The 20,426-nt window shown below is 47.3% G+C and overlaps 1 long non-coding RNA gene across 1 annotated transcript; it reads left to right on the top strand.

Annotated features, from left to right (window-relative positions):
- Positions 1-5,744: 5,744 nt before the first annotated feature.
- LOC123107299 (uncharacterized) lies at positions 5,745-19,575 on the top strand. Its single transcript, XR_006451640.1, has 9 exons — positions 5,745-6,472; positions 6,607-6,873; positions 6,962-7,214; positions 11,296-11,518; positions 11,653-13,365; positions 13,500-13,766; positions 13,855-14,107; positions 18,189-18,411; positions 18,546-19,575. It is a non-coding gene; the product is annotated as an uncharacterized lncRNA (long non-coding RNA).
- Positions 19,576-20,426: the final 851 nt, after the last annotated feature.

Consider the following 20,426-nt stretch of genomic DNA (forward strand, 5'->3'; position numbering starts at 1 on the left):
CCTGTCACGTAGATGGAACAATGTTATGTTCAACACCCTCCCTTAATCACAACTTGGTCAAGTTGAGATTATGCTTGAACTCTTCAAAGTTTCGTATGGGCAAAGCTTTGGTGAATTCATCTACAACCTGATCACGAGAATGAATAAAACGAATTTCCAGCTGTTTGCTTGCAACTCGTTCTCTGACAAAGTGGAGATCAATCTCGATATGTTTTGTCCTTGCATGAAAAACAGGGTTAGTAGACAAATAGGTGGCACCAAGGTTATCGCACCATAAACATGGAGCTTGAGTAATCTTTACACCAAGCTCTCGCAACATGGACTGGACCCAAATGATTTCAGCTGTGGCATTGGCCAAAGCTTTGCACTCAGCTTCAGTACTTGATCTTGATACAGTGGCTTGTTTCTTGGCACACCATGATATTAGATTTGGACCAAGAAATACTGCAAAACCACCAGTGGATCGTCTATCAACTAAACATCCTGCCCAATCTGAATCAGAAAAGGCACTAACAAGTGTAGATGAAGACTTGTGGAATGTGAGACCAAGATTCACTGTATCTTTTACATATCTCACTATACGTTTTGCAGCAGTCCAATGAGTTGTAGTGGATGCATGATGAAACTGACAAACCTTGTTTACTGCAAATGAAAGATCAGGTCTTGTCAAGGTCAAAAACTGAAGTGCACCTACCAGACTTCTGTACCTGGTACTGTCATCTTGACCCAAGGGCTCTCCTTCTGCAAGTGACAATTTTTCTATGCTGGACAATGGAGTTGATGAAGATTTACACCCGTGTAACCCAGCTCTTCTCACCAGATCACTGGCATACTTTTCCTGAGATAGATGAAGACTGTTACCTTGTTTCTTAACTACAATCCCTAGGAAAAATTGCAAGTCACCCAGAGCCTTGAGAGCAAACTCAGCATTTAAATCCTTCAACAGTCCTGATATAGCCTCATCAGATGAGCTTGTGACAATAATATCATCAACATATATAAGAACAAATATGGATGTTTCCAGCTTGTTGTAAATAAACAAGGATGTGTCAGACTTAGAAGGAACAAAGCCAAGAGCTTGCAATTTGTGACTTAGCCTGGAGTACCACGCCCTGGGGGCTTGTTTGAGTCCATATAGCGCTTTATCAAACTTGCACACGTGAAACGGCTTGTTCTTGTTTTCAAAACCAGGAGGTTGTTTCATATACACTTCCTCTTCCAGAACGCATGAAGGAACGCATTCTTGACACCTAGCTGGCGAAGGCTCCATCCCCTGGAAACAGCAATAGAGAGCACAAGACGAATGGTTGCAGCTTTAACAACTAGACTAAAGGTGTCCTCATAGTCTATACCATACCGTTTTTTAAAGCCCTTGGCAACTAGTCTTGCTTTGTAGCGATCAATGGTTTCATCAGCCTTCTTTTTGATCTAAAGACCCACTTGCAATCAATCAAATTTTTACCGTGCCGTGGGGGAACCAGATGCCACGTTTTATTTTTGAGGAGTGCCATGTGTTCTTCTTCCATGGCTGCCTTCCAATTTTTGTCGCTGAGTGCCTCGCTAAGAGTACTTGGTTCATCTATGGAGCAAATTATACTGAACTTTGTCAACTGTTTGTAATTAATTGGTTTTATTACCCCTTTTTGAAGACGTGTCCGTGGAACAGCAGTAGGTGTTGATGCAGAAGATCCTGGTGTTGCACCGTCAGGGGCAGCAGAGTCCGAGGAGAATCTTGTGGCATTCCCCGCCTCGCTGCCAACCGGACCAGATGTATCCTCTATGCCGACACGGGGTGGAGATGGTGGAGATGCGACGGAATCGGGCGCAGACAATCCTGGGCCGCGGGAGACATCCAACGCAGACCCATCATGGCGCAATGACGAGGCGAATCCTGGCGGGATCGCACCGGATCATGCGCCAGCAGCGGCCGCTGACGGGGCCGGATCTGCCCTGGGAGATGCGCCTGTCTCCTGGCGATGCGACTCCCCGCCTGTTGGCTGGCGGCGCACGTAGTGGCGGGGCCCATCGGTGGCCCAGCGAGTCTCGGGCCGCCGCGTGGGGGCGTCCGAGTGGTAGAGGCGGGACGGATCGCCCGGGCCCGTGGCGATGCGCCGGGTGGCAGACGCGGGGCAGCTGCTGGGTTGGCTGGCGGGGACGCGGAATTCCACCCAGCGCTGCCCCCATGCGACTCCGATTCCGAGGAAGATCTGCTGTTAGGCTGCGGTGGAACTGATCCCGAGGAAGATCTATCCCCCAGCCCTGGACACATGAAATATGGCGTATTTTGCAGATTTTCTTCGCCATTTTGGATGGGTTCTGCACCATTTTCTGCGTTGTTCTCATCTGCATCATCATAGAACTCATGCACTTGGTTATGAACATTAGTCAATATTGGATCACCACAATCATTATCCCCACGAGAAATGCCGGTAAGACTAGATGGTAGAAGAAGAATTTCTTTACGAAGGAGTGCACCGACATTTGGATGGAGTTCAGAGAAAGGAAATTTTGTCTCATCAAAAACGACGTCGCGAGAGATATAAACGCGACTAGTGGAGATGTCAAGGCACTTGACACCCTTGTATTGGGCGCAATAGCCAAGGAAAGCACATTTCTTAGAGCGAAACATGAGCTTGCGAGTGTTGTATGGACGGAGATTGGGCCAGCAAGCACAACCAAACACACGAAGGGTTGTGTAGTCGGGTTTGGTGTGAAGGAGACGCTTAATAGGAGTTTCATAGTTGATGACACGGCTATGGAGCATATTTATGATATGTACCGCAGCAAGAAAAGCCTCGTCCCAAAACTTTAAGGGCATGGAGGCGCCGGCTAGTAGGGCTAGACCGACTTCAACGATGTGTCTGTGTTTGCGTTCAGCAGACCCATTCTGTTGATGAGCGTGAGGACATGACACGTGATGAGATATGCCAATTTTCTGAAAAAACGAGTTTAGCTTCTCGTACTCCCCTCCCCAATCAGATTGGAGAGCCAGGATTTTGCAATCAAATTGGCGCTCAACAAGAGCTTGGAAATTCATAAACACTTGAAACACATCCGATCTTTTCTTAAGAAGATAGATCCATGAAAACTTGCTATAGTCATTTATGAAACTCACATAATATGTGTGTCTACCAACAGAGGAGGGGGCAGGCCCCCACACATAAGAGAAAACAAGTTGTAAAGGCTTGGTAGAAACACTGGTAGAAATTGGATAAGGTAATTGATGGCTTTTAGCCTTTTGACAAGAATCACAAATTGTCTCAACATCACGCTCTCCAACATACGGGAGCTTATTTTTCTTAAGTAATCTCTCAATTAAGGAAAAGGATGCATGTCCTAAACGATCGTGCCATCGTGTTGAAGACACTTTGGTGGCACTAATAACTTGTTTATTGAATCTTCTAATCTCCGGAATCAAAGGGTAAAGCCCACGAACGCATCTACCTCGATATAGCACCTTCTTCATTGCCTGACCCTTGATCAAAAAGAAGTAAGGGTGAAACTCAAGAAAGACATGATTGTCAATGGCAATGCGATGAACGGAAAGAAGGCTTTTTGAAGCACTAGGGACATGCAAAATTTTCCTAAGGTGAATTTTCCGATGAGGGGTTTTAATAATTGAGTGACCAACAAGACTAATTTTCATACCTTCTCCACTTGCTGTGTGGATGTGATCTTTGCCACGGTACTTGTCGCGCATGGTCACCTTCTCCAGCTCACCGGTGATGTGGTTTGTGGCGCCACTGTCGACGTACCAGTTGGTGTCGACGCCATAGGAGCCATCAGCAGCTCCGGCCACCTTCTCATCTTGGGAGGAATCATCTTCATCTTCTTCAAAACGATACCAACAGTCTTTCGCGGAGTGTCCCGGCTTGCCACAGATTTGGCACCTGATTGCATCAGGGCGTGATCTGTTGTTGGAGGAGTTGTTGCGCCGGCCTCGGTTGTTGGAGGAGAAAGGCCGGCCGCCGCGTGTGTTGTTGGTGCCGCTGCTGTTGCCATTGCCGGAGGCCCGACCCTTGCCGTTCCGAGGTGGACCGCGAGAGCGGGAGCCTCCGCCCCGACTGCGAGTGGCAACGTTTGCCGACGACTTCAAGCCGCCTGCCGTGCCCGCTCCCTGGAAAAGAGCCACCCGCTGGTCGAAGTTACTCATCTGCCCGAACAGCTCGTCGAGGGTGACCGGGGTGGTGCGGGCGTCGAGGGAGGACACCAATGGCTGGTACTCCATGTCAAGCGCGTTGAGGATATAAGAGATTAACTCATCATCCTTCAACGGCTTGCCAGCCGCGGCGAGCTCGTCGGCGAGTCCCCGCATATACGCGAAGAAGGTGGCCACCGATTGCGTTCCTTTCTGCGCATTGGTGAGGGCGGCGCGGATGTTGTTGATGCGGGACAGCGACGTTGACGAGAACATGCTCGCCAGCGCCGTCCAGATTTCGCGTGCATGCGCGATGGAGGTGACCTGCACTAGCACCTCTTTGGACATGTTATTCAGGAGATAACCGAGTACCTGCTGATCCTCTCGGAACCAAACGGCATGGAGCGGGTTGGGGATGGTTTCCTCCTTTCCATCCTTGTCCTTGCTGACGACGAACTCGGCCGGCTCCGCCATGCTTCCGTCAACATACCCGAAGACTCCAGCTCCTCTCAGTTGCGGCGTGATCTGAGTGTGCCAAAGGACGTAGTTGGTGCGGGTACGGCGCTCGGTGATCTGGCTGGAGAGGGGAGATGAGGCGGCGGCGGATGAGGCCATGGCAGGAAGCTGCGGTGGAAGGAGGAAGGCTAGATGAAAAGAGTTAGGCTCTGTATACCATGTGAAAGAACGTCGTACCCATCCTGGGGCGACGACTACGTGTTAAATAACCAGGTCGAGACCTCCTGGTGAAGCGTACAAAGTTGGTTCAGATTACGCTCTTGGAGAGAAAGAGATAAAGGAGTTACAACCATATGCGAATAACAAAGATCCTAGTCTATCTAGTTGGACTTCTGGCGCGGTGCTTATCTCCAGAATGTTTTGAACCCTGTCACGTAGATGGAACAATGTTATGTTCAACAAGAGTTACATCTTCCCGTTACCGATCATATGGACACTATTGCAGATAGGATGTTCACAAAATCACACACACAGCTGAAGTACACATTCAAGTATTAGACCGTTTTTTTTTTTGGAACCAATATCGGGAACTTTGGTCTGCATAATGCAGAGATATTGTCGGCCAATCCTTATCACCGGTACTGCCATGAAAACATGACGTACGCAGAACCCGACTGACAACTGCCTCCCTTGATGGAGAGTGGGACAATTGCAAACTCGCAACTTTACCACTAGACCCACCAAATAACGACGTTTACAAACACACGGGATTCATAAACTTTTACTGAAGCAAAATGCTCAGATTGCATATATATATACACGGGACTCGATTCACATTTACCGTCCTAGCAATCCTTTGCTCGGATTGCATATACTGAAGCAAACAAGCTGTCGGGTGAGGAGGCAGCGGGGAGCTCCATAAAACACAAAACATAATAGCCCAAACGAGCAGAACACGCTGCTGGCAACAGTTTGGTCAGATTATGATGAGGTGATCTTGCGGTGGCCTTGGAAAAAACTAAGTAGTATCAAGAGAGAAGAAGAAGAAGAAAAGTCAGTCAGCTCATACGGTGGCACAGCCTGGTAGGGATAAGATCAAGACGACAAGGCACATGTGGTGGTGGAGAGGTGTGCACTTGTTGCTTGGCTACACACACACCTAGACGCACCTGAGAAAATATATCTCATCAAAAATAATCAAACAAACATGTGATGTACTATTAAATCCTGTTTCCTCAAGTGAGACAAAGGAACCGACCGGATTTCTTGTCTTGTGATAATTGAAGTCTAGTTTTCCTGACGATAAGTATATATGTTACAAAGGAGCCACAAAGTGGAGATGATTGTATGTGCAAAAAAAAAAAATGAATCAGGTTAATCCGTGCCACGAAAAAAGCCAGAAAGTGAACAACTAGTGTGTCCCTTAGCCGACGCGGGTTTGATCCTCGGACGTGTGTGACTCACACTTTTCTCTTGTTTTAGTTAAAAAGCCGCAAGGGTTCCTCTCTTATTACAGTAGTTTAGTATTTTTTGTCTAAAACTCAAGGTGTAGGCTAACTAATTTGATTTTTCAATTACAAAATAAATGAATAAATAAATTCAACTCAAAATGCAAAATGCGAGTTCCCTCGGTCACCCACCCGACCAGTCATTTATCAAGCCGATGGCGATTGTGCGTGCCTTTGGTACAGCTAGTAACCAAGGAAGCATATATTCTCCCCGCAAAAAAAAAGGGAGCATATATTCGGCCCATCCAGATCTGGTTCTACTCATTTCCCTTTGCTCAATGCTTTTGCTTTGCTGAGCATCATCGACCAGCTGGAAGCAACCCCAGTTTTGCAGGGTCTCCGTTCCCCCTTTGCTTGCTTTGATCTCCAGGTCAGTAATTGAGATGTGCTCTAGCTAGCTGCTCTCCTCTCCCTCTAAATCGTGTTGATACTTGATACGATATCTCCAGCTGGACGAGTACTTAGCTATACCTACATATGTGCTGCTTGATTTGCTTTGCGCAGCAACGAAGAAAGGAGAGGCTCGCAGCCAAATTCATACTCATATACGTAGCACATATAAGCTAGTGATTGCTAGAAAGCTTCTTGCGCGCGTACTCAGAAATGGACGGAGACGGGTTCGAGGAGGCGGAGCTAGATGCACTGGAACACGTCGTACGCGATACAAGTGCAGAGCCAATGAAGCTGTCGTTGCCGCTTCTCTAGCAGATAACAAATGATTTCTCCGATGAATCTTTAATTGGTGACGGTGGATTTTCAAAGGTTTACCTGGTACGTACTATGAAACTCCAATCTCCTTGCATAGTAAGCAAATCCTATCTCGTTGATTAGTAACTTCTCAACGTGGTCGAATGTATAGGGAGTGCTCCCAAGTGGGTTACGTATTGCTGTCAAGAGGTTTAACAATAATCATACGGATGAAAGGAATTTTCAAAATGAAGTTTCTATCACAATGATGGCCGTTCACAAGAACATAGTGCGGCCCATAGGCTATTGTGCTGACACGCAATGTCAAGCCATGAAATACAACGGAAAACTTGTTTTGGGAGAGGTCCGCGAAAGGTTGATCTGTCTGGAGTATGTGTCCAATGGAACCCTTGAAGGACATATCGGTAAGATTGACAAACACTGCATGCCTGTCCTAGCATTATTTCCTTCTCTTTCCTTTTGTTGTTTTGAGAGTGGTTTTCTACACCCATCCTTGATGCACCCCACGTATGCTACACCCACACAAAAAAATATAACAAAACATTTTGAAAAAACCCGAAACTTTGTGTGAATGATCAGCAACAAATGTTAGAGATGCTTACAAATTTTGGGTGGTCAAATGGTATCTAAGGAGCTCTAATACAAAAAAAAATTACTCAAAAATGTATGTGCACTGTTTGATCAAAATTGTATTTTTTTATAGTTCTCATCGGATGACATTTGACAACCAAATTTGACAAGCCTCTCTACTATTTATTGATGATCATTTTCACAAAGTTTCAGATTTTTAAAAATATTTTAATATGTTTTTCTTGCGTGAGTGTAGCGTAGGATGCACCGAGATGGGATTCAGCCACTACTTTCCTTTATTGTTTTATTATGTGCGGCTGTTTGTTTAGTAGATAGTGGAACACATCATGGTTTTAATGGAACAAAGGTTCAAACTAAGTAGAACAACCAAACTATAGAACTCACGGGAACAAATTAGGACCACTAGTAGAACAAAAAGAAAGAGCGCCGAGCATTAAAATCGAGCTGACAACGGAGGCAGCGAGGGCGCTGGATTCGGTCGCGATGGCTAGGTTTGCTTGGGTCAAGCTATGTACTCTTGGGTGGAAAAATGCGTCACGATTTTAGAGCATCTATAGCCATGCGTCCCAAACCCCCCTCAAATGCATGGAGAGACAGCCCTGTAAGTGACCAGTCAAAAAAATCTGACCCAGACAGACGCTTAAATGCCCGGGCTGATCAGCGTCCCTCATCAGGCGCGTCCGTGGGCGTTTGAGGGGCAAAATTTACCAAGTCGGCCTGTTAATTGCAAGGACCCACCATATTGAAGGCTAAGTTATCGGCAAACATGAATTTATTTATTTTTTGACAGAAAACATCATGTCTATTGTAATTTTTTATGTTAACCATTGATAGGCGGATTATAGCGCTCTGAACACGTTTATGACAGATGGGTCCCGCTTGTTAGGGGCTGACTTGGAAAAATGCCAAATGTGTCCGCCCCTACGTTCTGCATTACGTCGAACAGTTTGTGTTCACTGGGAGGGGCAGTTGGGGTCGGTGGCGCCGGCCTCCTCGGCGTTGGCCTGCCACTGTCCTGCCGGTGTCCCTTAAAAAAACCTTAAAAACCCTTAAAAAGGCGACCACTAGGCGCCGGTCGACCGGCCGAGTTTCTGCCGGTCAACGCTCAGCCGTCAGATCAAAGCGCATACAACCATCATATTACGCTCCCGTGTAGCTTTTCCTTCCCAAAAATTCGGATCCGACAAGCACAGCAGGAACAGAAAGGAGCAGCGGCCGCCACCAACACGCGCCATGGACGAGCAGACGACCAACCTGGAAGCACCGCTGCCCTTGCCGCCGGTCACCGACCTCGTCGCCGGTTGCCGCCTGTGTTTCTCACCGGCTCCCGCATGCTACAGGTGGCCGAGGGCGACGGGCGCAGCTGTGGTGGTGATGGCCACAGCTCGCCGGCATGCTCGCCGCCGCTAACGCCCAATGTCATTGCTCGTTGGTCGCAGCTCACGGTCGCAACAAATCGGCTCACCTCTTCCAGCAAAATCGACCGCTGGTTCCAGCAAAAATTGTCTCGCCGCCGAGACATCCCAGCTCGCTGCGCTGCTGGTTGCAGCTTGTCGTGCCGCCGGTTGTAGAATTTCTCGATGGTGGTTGTAGCATGGCGTGATGCCGATTGTAGCAAAAAATGAGGATGTCGGGTTGTGCGATGTAGCAAAATGCCACGCCGGTTGTAGCTGGATGGAATGCCGGTTGTAACAATTAGTGACGTCGGTTGTAGCATGTAGCAAAAAATCGCGATGTTGGATGTTGCTAGGATCAACGCCGCCGTCGTCGCCGCCAGTAGTCACCATGCTTGCCGTCCATGGTTGCAGCTCCCTGGACACCGGTTATAGCCCCTCCATCCATGGTTACATCCCTCGTTGCCATCGGTTGCAACATGCTCCACACCCGACGCCACATCTCGCCGTCCCGTCGCCGACGACCTCGCCCACCCCATCAGGCATGGGTGTGTGTATGCGTGCGAGCAGCGCAGATGGTGAGGAGGGAGGGGTCCATAGCGGCCACTGCAACATGAGGAAGAGCATCCATGGCGGCAACGAAGTAAAAAAAGGAGAGGAGATGCTCGTCCATGGCAGCTTCGAGAGAAAAAGCAAAGGAGAGAACGAAGAGAGGAAGACTAACAAGGGCCCTGTTTGGATACTCTAACTCAGTTAGAGGTTAGGGTTAGATTCTAACCCTGGACCAACCCTAAATTAACTCTAACCAAAGTGCTATTTGGATAGTAGGGTTAGATTGACAATAAATATTCTTTCTCAATCAATTGACTACCTTAGACAATGTTTGGATGGGAGGGGTAATTTTTTTTACTAATTTTTGGGTGGGTCCAAGAGAACTAACCCAAATAAGCTCCTCTAGTGCGGCTAGTTTTTTAAGGTGGGTTAGATCCAACTAACCCAAACTAACCCATCGTGTTTGGATACTTTTGGGTTATTTGAGCCCCAACTAACTAAAACTAACTCTAACTTAGGGATCCAAACAGAGCCAAGGAATGAGTGGATGGGAAGAAGTCTAAAGAGATAAACTTAAGAGGAAACTATGGCCCACACAACAAACACGCTGCGTTGCATGCGGCCGGCCGAAAACTTGCCGGTCCGCCGGCCAGAAACGTTTCCCTTAAAAAAAACCTGCAGCGTGACCTGCCAGTGTCCGCGCGCTTACCCTTAGGCAACCGACATCCACACTCGCTGAGGACCCTCTAGCCGTGTCCACAACCGAGCCCATGGCGTCGCACAGCTCTTCTTCCTTCTAGCGCCGCCATCATTGACCACGCTGCTCCATGCGCCTCCTGCAGCCACGTCGCCTTTCCAATGCCCCACTCTTCTTTCTTCTAGAACCGCTGGCCTCGTTCTCTTGCTCGCCGCTGCCGATATGCTGTAGAGCAGAAGTCGCTCGACCTCGCCGCGCTCACTGCTTGGTCCCACCTCCGCTACCGCTGGCCTCCCTCGGCGCACCCCCAACCATCCGTTCACCTGGAGATGCACTCGGACGGGGCGTGAAGCCACGACGTCGGCCATGGCGGCCTCAGACTTCTTACCTCCGCTGGCCAGAAGGCATCCATGGCCGGAGCCGGCGTTGGCGCCACCAGTGTGGGAGCGGTAGGAGCTCCTGGCCTCCTGAAACCCGCTGCCGGTGGAGGCGCTCGTAGAGGAAGTGCAGGTGGCGCAAGGAGCTCCTGGGGATGTGCCTCGAGCAACCGTTCTTCCTCTGCTGGAGGGGCGGCGGCCGCGGCGAGACGGCGAGGGGCACCTCCACGGTCCACCTGGTGTCCATGGCGTGGGGGTTGAGAGGAGGGGGAGATGGTATGACTGTACGGTAGTGGAGGTGGCGATGGGGAGATGGTCACAAGGTCGCCGGCGGGCGCTAGCTAGCTGCGGCGTATGCCGGCACCGAGGGAGTCGAGGGCCGCTGCGGCGTCTTGAATGGGGATTGGGCGAGAGGAAGAGAGAGTTGGCTAGAGAAGACCAGTCAAAGTGCCCACGTGGCGTTTTTTTTTTTGGCAAGTTTGCTCCTGACGAGCGGGATCCATCTGTCGTTAACGTGCTTAAAGGGAACTAATCTGTTGATCAGTGTTTTACGAAGATTCTTTTTTTTTTTACCATGGACATGGTGTTTTGTGTCAAAAAAATATAAACTTGTATTTTCTGATAACCTAGTCTTTAATGTGACGGATTCTTGAAATTAGCTCTTATTTTACAGAATTTATTTTTAAAAAAACTCTGATTTTATAGGATCTTGGATTTGACCGCTGGCCGTTTGTGATTTACTAGAAATTTTGGGATGATACATATGCTTCTTTGTTCGACAATACATATGCTCCTGTGTTCGACCTATTGCTATCTCATGTAAGCCTTTCGGGATGACAAGATAAATTTCATGATATTGTCAATACTTCTGCAGGTAAGTATGGTGAAGTTGACTGGAACCAGCGTTATCAAATTCTAAAAGGAATTTGTCAGGGTTTGCGTTATCTTCATGACGAAGTGCACGTTTTTCATGGAGATATCAAACCAAGCAATATATTAATAGGGGATAATCTTGTGCCAAAAATTTATGACTTCGGTTTGTCCCGGTCCTTTGAAGGACAAACTTCATGCATTGCCGAAAACATTCGCGGAACTCTGTAAGCTACCCCGATCCTCTGGTAATTTTGTTTTGTTTGTGCTGACATAGGTACTTCGATAACCAAAAAGGAATCCCTAACCAAAATGCGTTAGAGTTTGTCGGCCGATTGCCTCACACCTATCATATGTGCAGAGGATATATTGCACCCGAGACATTTGATGGTATATTGTCATTTAAGGCTGACATATACAGTTTGGGAGTTGTGGTCACGGAGTTATTGACCGGGAGCAGAGGGTACGCGGACATTGATGATGTGAGAAAACTTTTCAATCCACATTTGGATCAAAGTGTTGCCATCGATTTATTTTGATTGAACTGGTGCGTACAAATTATCTGGGCTGATCACAACCCGGTGCAGAGAATTGCAAGAGGCAAAGGATGTGTGTCTGCTCTGCTTTTTGCCGGTTAAGTAAGGACACCTGATGTTCTCAAGTCACATCCAAGTATCAATTTTTTTACGGGATCAAGTATCGGAATTTCGTTGTACATAATGCAGCAATAGTAGTTTGTGGGTTTTATCCCATCCACCTCACCCTTGGGTGTAGAAGAATGGAGCAAACATCTGGAAGTTAAAAAAAAGGAGCAACCAACTGCAGATTACAGTGAATCTGCCCATTTGCACCTGAAACAAAATGCCATCAGAGAGCATGACATCAGCATGGCAATTCCAGACTTGTTCCCAGAAAGAATATCAGAAAGAAGCTCGTTGGCCATCAACACTCGGCAGGCAATAATGCATCAGAACAGTACGGTCGATGTGATTGATGGGTATGGACAAGTTGCAGCTAGCTACTCTTGATCTTATCTGCGACAAGTTGCAGGTCTCCCTTTCGATTCACACGCAATCATGTGTTTTTTCTAATCACCTGTCGTGGTCGTTATACATTATTGTTGGCCAATCACCGGTATTAACATAAAAATATGGCGCACGCAAAACCCCGCGGTTTCACATGCCAACTGCCCTGATCGAGGATGGCATCTAGGAGTAGCAGAGAGAGATATTTGCAAACTTGCAATTTTACAGTTGGACCCTTCAAACTACAACCTGTACAAACATACGGGATTCAGAAACTTCCACGTGAAGCAAAAAAGCTCAAGTTGCACTTGTTGCTTGGCTACACACACACCTAGACGCACCTGAGAAAATATATCTCATCAAAAATAATCAAACAAACATGTGATGTACTATTAAATCCTGTTTCCTCAAGTGAGACAAAGGAACCGACCGGATTTCTTGTCTTGTGATAATTGAAGTCTAGTTTTCCTGACGATAAGTATATATGTTACAAAGGAGCCACAAAGTGGAGATGATTGTATGTGCAAAAAAAAAAATGAATCAGGTTAATCCGTGCCACGAAAAAAGCCAGAAAGTGAACAACTAGTGTGTCCCTTAGCCGACGCGGGTTTGATCCTCGGACGTGTGTGACTCACACTTTTCTCTTGTTTTAGTTAAAAAGCCGCAAGGGTTCCTCTCTTATTACAGTAGTTTAGTATTTTTTGTCTAAAACTCAAGGTGTAGGCTAACTAATTTGATTTTTCAATTACAAAATAAATGAATAAATAAATTCAACTCAAAATGCAAAATGCGAGTTCCCTCGGTCACCCACCCGACCAGTCATTTATCAAGCCGATGGCGATTGTGCGTGCCTTTGGTACAGCTAGTAACCAAGGAAGCATATATTCTCCCCGCAAAAAAAAAGGGAGCATATATTCGGCCCATCCAGATCTGGTTCTACTCATTTCCCTTTGCTCAATGCTTTTGCTTTGCTGAGCATCATCGACCAGCTGGAAGCAACCCCAGTTTTGCAGGGTCTCCGTTCCCCCTTTGCTTGCTTTGATCTCCAGGTCAGTAATTGAGATGTGCTCTAGCTAGCTGCTCTCCTCTCCCTCTAAATCGTGTTGATACTTGATACGATATCTCCAGCTGGACGAGTACTTAGCTATACCTACATATGTGCTGCTTGATTTGCTTTGCGCAGCAACGAAGAAAGGAGAGGCTCGCAGCCAAATTCATACTCATATACGTAGCACATATAAGCTAGTGATTGCTAGAAAGCTTCTTGCGCGCGTACTCAGAAATGGACGGAGACGGGTTCGAGGAGGCGGAGCTAGATGCACTGGAACACGTCGTACGCGATACAAGTGCAGAGCCAATGAAGCTGTCGTTGCCGCTTCTCTAGCAGATAACAAATGATTTCTCCGATGAATCTTTAATTGGTGACGGTGGATTTTCAAAGGTTTACCTGGTACGTACTATGAAACTCCAATCTCCTTGCATAGTAAGCAAATCCTATCTCGTTGATTAGTAACTTCTCAACGTGGTCGAATGTATAGGGAGTGCTCCCAAGTGGGTTACGTATTGCTGTCAAGAGGTTTAACAATAATCATACGGATGAAAGGAATTTTCAAAATGAAGTTTCTATCACAATGATGGCCGTTCACAAGAACATAGTGCGGCCCATAGGCTATTGTGCTGACACGCAATGTCAAGCCATGAAATACAACGGAAAACTTGTTTTGGGAGAGGTCCGCGAAAGGTTGATCTGTCTGGAGTATGTGTCCAATGGAACCCTTGAAGGACATATCGGTAAGATTGACAAACACTGCATGCCTGTCCTAGCATTATTTCCTTCTCTTTCCTTTTGTTGTTTTGAGAGTGGTTTTCTACACCCATCCTTGATGCACCCACGTATGCTACACCCACACAAAAAAATATAACAAAACATTTTGAAAAAACCCGAAACTTTGTGTGAATGATCAGCAACAAATGTTAGAGATGCTTACAAATTTTGGGTGGTCAAATGGTATCTAAGGAGCTCTAATACAAAAAAAAATTACTCAAAAATGTATGTGCACTGTTTGATCAAAATTGTATTTTTTTATAGTTCTCATCGGATGACATTTGACAACCAAATTTGACAAGCCTCTCTACTATTTATTGATGATCATTTTCACAAAGTTTCAGATTTTTAAAAATATTTTAATATGTTTTTCTTGCGTGAGTGTAGCGTAGGATGCACCGAGATGGGATTCAGCCACTACTTTCCTTTATTGTTTTATTATGTGCGGCTGTTTGTTTAGTAGATAGTGGAACACATCATGGTTTTAATGGAACAAAGGTTCAAACTAAGTAGAACAACCAAACTATAGAACTCACGGGAACAAATTAGGACCACTAGTAGAACAAAAAGAAAGAGCGCCGAGCATTAAAATCGAGCTGACAACGGAGGCAGCGAGGGCGCTGGATTCGGTCGCGATGGCTAGGTTTGCTTGGGTCAAGCTATGTACTCTTGGGTGGAAAAATGCGTCACGATTTTAGAGCATCTATAGCCATGCGTCCCAAACCCCCCTCAAATGCATGGAGAGACAGCCCTGTAAGTGACCAGTCAAAAAAATCTGACCCAGACAGACGCTTAAATGCCCGGGCTGATCAGCGTCCCTCATCAGGCGCGTCCGTGGGCGTTTGAGGGGCAAAATTTACCAAGTCGGCCTGTTAATTGCAAGGACCCACCATATTGAAGGCTAAGTTATCGGCAAACATGAATTTATTTATTTTTTGACAGAAAACATCATGTCTATTGTAATTTTTTATGTTAACCATTGATAGGCGGATTATAGCGCTCTGAACACGTTTATGACAGATGGGTCCCGCTTGTTAGGGGCTGACTTGGAAAAATGCCAAATGTGTCCGCCCCTACGTTCTGCATTACGTCGAACAGTTTGTGTTCACTGGGAGGGGCAGTTGGGGTCGGTGGCGCCGGCCTCCTCGGCGTTGGCCTGCCACTGTCCTGCCGGTGTCCCTTAAAAAAACCTTAAAAACCCTTAAAAAGGCGACCACTAGGCGCCGGTCGACCGGCCGAGTTTCTGCCGGTCAACGCTCAGCCGTCAGATCAAAGTGCATACAACCATCATATTACGCTCCCGTGTAGCTTTTCCTTCCCAAAAATTCGGATCCGACAAGCACAGCAGGAACAGAAAGGAGCAGCGGCCGCCACCAACACGCGCCATGGACGAGCAGACGACCAACCTGGAAGCACCGCTGCCCTTGCCGCCGGTCACCGACCTCGTCGCCGGTTGCCGCCTGTGTTTCTCACCGGCTCCCGCATGCTACAGGTGGCCGAGGGCGACGGGCGCAGCTGTGGTGGTGATGGCCACAGCTCGCCGGCATGCTCGCCGCCGCTAACGCCCAATGTCATTGCTCGTTGGTCGCAGCTCACGGTCGCAACAAATCGGCTCACCTCTTCCAGCAAAATCGACCGCTGGTTCCAGCAAAAATTGTCTCGCCGCCGAGACATCCCAGCTCGCTGCGCTGCTGGTTGCAGCTTGTCGTGCCGCCGGTTGTAGAATTTCTCGATGGTGGTTGTAGCATGGCGTGATGCCGATTGTAGCAAAAAATGAGGATGTCGGGTTGTGCGATGTAGCAAAATGCCACGCCGGTTGTAGCTGGATGGAATGCCGGTTGTAACAATTAGTGACGTCGGTTGTAGCATGTAGCAAAAAATCGCGATGTTGGATGTTGCTAGGATCAACGCCGCCGTCGTCGCCGCCAGTAGTCACCATGCTTGCCGTCCATGGTTGCAGCTCCCTGGACACCGGTTATAGCCCCTCCATCCATGGTTACATCCCTCGTTGCCATCGGTTGCAACATGCTCCACACCCGACGCCACATCTCGCCGTCCCGTCGCCGACGACCTCGCCCACCCCATCAGGCATGGGTGTGTGTATGCGTGCGAGCAGCGCAGATGGTGAGGAGGGAGGGGTCCATAGCGGCCACTGCAACATGAGGAAGAGCATCCATGGCGGCAACGAAGTAAAAAAAGGAGAGGAGATGCTCGTCCATGGCAGCTTCGAGAGAAAAAGCAAAGGAGAGAACGAAGAGAGGAAGACTAACAAGGGCCCTGTTTGGATACTCTAACTCAGTTAGAGGTTAGGGTTAGATTCTAACCCTGGACCAACCCTAAATTAACTCTAACCAAAGTGCTATTTGGATAGTAGGGTTAGATTGACAATAAATATTCTTTCTCAATCAATTGACTACCTTAGACAATGTTTGGATGGGAGGGGTAATTTTTTTTACTAATTTTTGGGTGGGTCCAAGAGAACTAACCCAAATAAGCTCCTCTAGTGCGGCTAGTTTTTTTAAGGTGGGTTAGATCCAACTAACCCAAACTAACCCATCGTGTTTGGATACTTTTGGGTTATTTGAGCCCCAACTAACTAAAACTAACTCTAACTTAGGGATCCAAACAGAGCCAAGGAATGAGTGGATGGGAAGAAGTCTAAAGAGATAAACTTAAGAGGAAACTATGGCCCACACAACAAACACGCTGCGTTGCATGCGGCCGGCCGAAAACTTGCCGGTCCGCCGGCCAGAAACGTTTCCCTTAAAAAAAACCTGCAGCGTGACCTGCCAGTGTCCGCGCGCTTACCCTTAGGCAACCGACATCCACACTCGCTGAGGACCCTCTAGCCGTGTCCACAACCGAGCCCATGGCGTCGCACAGCTCTTCTTCCTTCTAGCGCCGCCATCATTGACCACGCTGCTCCATGCGCCTCCTGCAGCCACGTCGCCTTTCCAATGCCCCACTCTTCTTTCTTCTAGAACCGCTGGCCTCGTTCTCTTGCTCGCCGCTGCCGATATGCTGTAGAGCAGAAGTCGCTCGACCTCGCCGCGCTCACTGCTTGGTCCCACCTCCGCTACCGCTGGCCTCCCTCGGCGCACCCCCAACCATCCGTTCACCTGGAGATGCACTCGGACGGGGCGTGAAGCCACGACGTCGGCCATGGCGGCCTCAGACTTCTTACCTCCGCTGGCCAGAAGGCATCCATGGCCGGAGCCGGCGTTGGCGCCACCAGTGTGGGAGCGGTAGGAGCTCCTGGCCTCCTGAAACCCGCTGCCGGTGGAGGCGCTCGTAGAGGAAGTGCAGGTGGCGCAAGGAGCTCCTGGGGATGTGCCTCGAGCAACCGTTCTTCCTCTGCTGGAGGGGCGGCGGCCGCGGCGAGACGGCGAGGGGCACCTCCACGGTCCACCTGGTGTCCATGGCGTGGGGGTTGAGAGGAGGGGGAGATGGTATGACTGTACGGTAGTGGAGGTGGCGATGGGGAGATGGTCACAAGGTCGCCGGCGGGCGCTAGCTAGCTGCGGCGTATGCCGGCACCGAGGGAGTCGAGGGCCGCTGCGGCGTCTTGAATGGGGATTGGGCGAGAGGAAGAGAGAGTTGGCTAGAGAAGACCAGTCAAAGTGCCCACGTGGCGTTTTTTTTTTTGGCAAGTTTGCTCCTGACGAGCGGGATCCATCTGTCGTTAACGTGCTTAAAGGGAACTAATCTGTTGATCAGTGTTTTACGAAGATTCTTTTTTTTTTTACCATGGACATGGTGTTTTGTGTCAAAAAAATATAAACTTGTATTTTCTGATAACCTAGTCTTTAATGTGACGGATTCTTGAAATTAGCTCTTATTTTACAGAATTTATTTTTAAAAAAACTCTGATTTTATAGGATCTTGGATTTGACCGCTGGCCGTTTGTGATTTACTAGAAATTTTGGGATGATACATATGCTTCTTTGTTCGACAATACATATGCTCCTGTGTTCGACCTATTGCTATCTCATGTAAGCCTTTCGGGATGACAAGATAAATTTCATGATATTGTCAATACTTCTGCAGGTAAGTATGGTGAAGTTGACTGGAACCAGCGTTATCAAATTCTAAAAGGAATTTGTCAGGGTTTGCGTTATCTTCATGACGAAGTGCACGTTTTTCATGGAGATATCAAACCAAGCAATATATTAATAGGGGATAATCTTGTGCCAAAAATTTATGACTTCGGTTTGTCCCGGTCCTTTGAAGGACAAACTTCATGCATTGCCGAAAACATTCGCGGAACTCTGTAAGCTACCCCGATCCTCTGGTAATTTTGTTTTGTTTGTGCTGACATAGGTACTTCGATAACCAAAAAGGAATCCCTAACCAAAATGCGTTAGAGTTTGTCGGCCGATTGCCTCACACCTATCATATGTGCAGAGGATATATTGCACCCGAGACATTTGATGGTATATTGTCATTTAAGGCTGACATATACAGTTTGGGAGTTGTGGTCACGGAGTTATTGACCGGGAGCAGAGGGTACGCGGACATTGATGATGTGAGAAAACTTTTCAATCCACATTTGGATCAAAGTGTTGCCATCGATTTATTTTGATTGAACTGGTGCGTACAAATTATCTGGGCTGATCACAACCCGGTGCAGAGAATTGCAAGAGGCAAAGGATGTGTGTCTGCTCTGCTTTTTGCCGGTTAAGTAAGGACACCTGATGTTCTCAAGTCACATCCAAGTATCAATTTTTTTACGGGATCAAGTATCGGAATTTCGTTGTACATAATGCAGCAATAGTAGTTTGTGGGTTTTATCCCATCCACCTCACCCTTGGGTGTAGAAGAATGGAGCAAACATCTGGAAGTTAAAAAAAAGGAGCAACCAACTGCAGATTACAGTGAATCTGCCCATTTGCACCTGAAACAAAATGCCATCAGAGAGCATGACATCAGCATGGCAATTCCAGACTTGTTCCCAGAAAGAATATCAGAAAGAAGCTCGTTGGCCATCAACACTCGGCAGGCAATAATGCATCAGAACAGTACGGTCGATGTGATTGATGGGTATGGACAAGTTGCAGCTAGCTACTCTTGATCTTATCTGCGACAAGTTGCAGGTCTCCCTTTCGATTCACACGCAATCATGTGTTTTTTCTAATCACCTGTCGTGGTCGTTATACATTATTGTTGGCCAATCACCGGTATTAACATAAAAATATGGCGCACGCAAAACCCCGCGGTTTCACATGCCAACTGCCCTGATCGAGGATGGCATCTAGGAGTAGCAGAGAGAGATATTTGCAAACTTGCAATTTTACAGTTGGACCCTTCAAACTACAACCTGTACAAACATACGGGATTCAGAAACTTCCACGTGAAGCAAAAAAGCTCAAGTTGCACTTGTTGCTTGGCTACACACACACCTAGACGCACCTGAGAAAATATATCTCATCAAAAATAATCAAACAAACATGTGATGTACTATTAAATCCTGTTTCCTCAAGTGAGACAAAGGAACCGACCGGATTTCTTGTCTTGTGATAATTGAAGTCTAGTTTTCCTGACGATAAGTATATATGTTACAAAGGAGCCACAAAGTGGAGATGATTGTATGTGCAAAAAAAAAAATGAATCAGGTTAATCCGTGCCACGAAAAAAGCCAGAAAGTGAACAACTAGTGTGTCCCTTAGCCGACGCGGGTTTGATCCTCGGACGTGTGTGACTCACACTTTTCTCTTGTTTTAGTTAAAAAGCCGCAAGGGTTCCTCTCTTATTACAGTAGTTTAGTATTTTTTGTCTAAAACTCAAGGTGTAGGCTAACTAATTTGATTTTTCAATTACAAAATAAATGAATAAATAAATTCAACTCAAAATGCAAAATGCGAGTTCCCTCGGTCACCCACCCGACCAGTCATTTATCAAGCCGATGGCGATTGTGCGTGCCTTTGGTACAGCTAGTAACCAAGGAAGCATATATTCTCCCCGCAAAAAAAAAGGGAGCATATATTCGGCCCATCCAGATCTGGTTCTACTCATTTCCCTTTGCTCAATGCTTTTGCTTTGCTGAGCATCATCGACCAGCTGGAAGCAACCCCAGTTTTGCAGGGTCTCCGTTCCCCCTTTGCTTGCTTTGATCTCCAGGTCAGTAATTGAGATGTGCTCTAGCTAGCTGCTCTCCTCTCCCTCTAAATCGTGTTGATACTTGATACGATATCTCCAGCTGGACGAGTACTTAGCTATACCTACATATGTGCTGCTTGATTTGCTTTGCGCAGCAACGAGAAAGGAGAGGCTCGCAGCCAAATTCAT

Source organism: Triticum aestivum, chromosome 1B (assembly GCF_018294505.1).
Source record: "Triticum aestivum cultivar Chinese Spring chromosome 1B, IWGSC CS RefSeq v2.1, whole genome shotgun sequence".
Lineage (NCBI taxonomy): Eukaryota > Viridiplantae > Streptophyta > Magnoliopsida > Poales > Poaceae > Triticum > Triticum aestivum.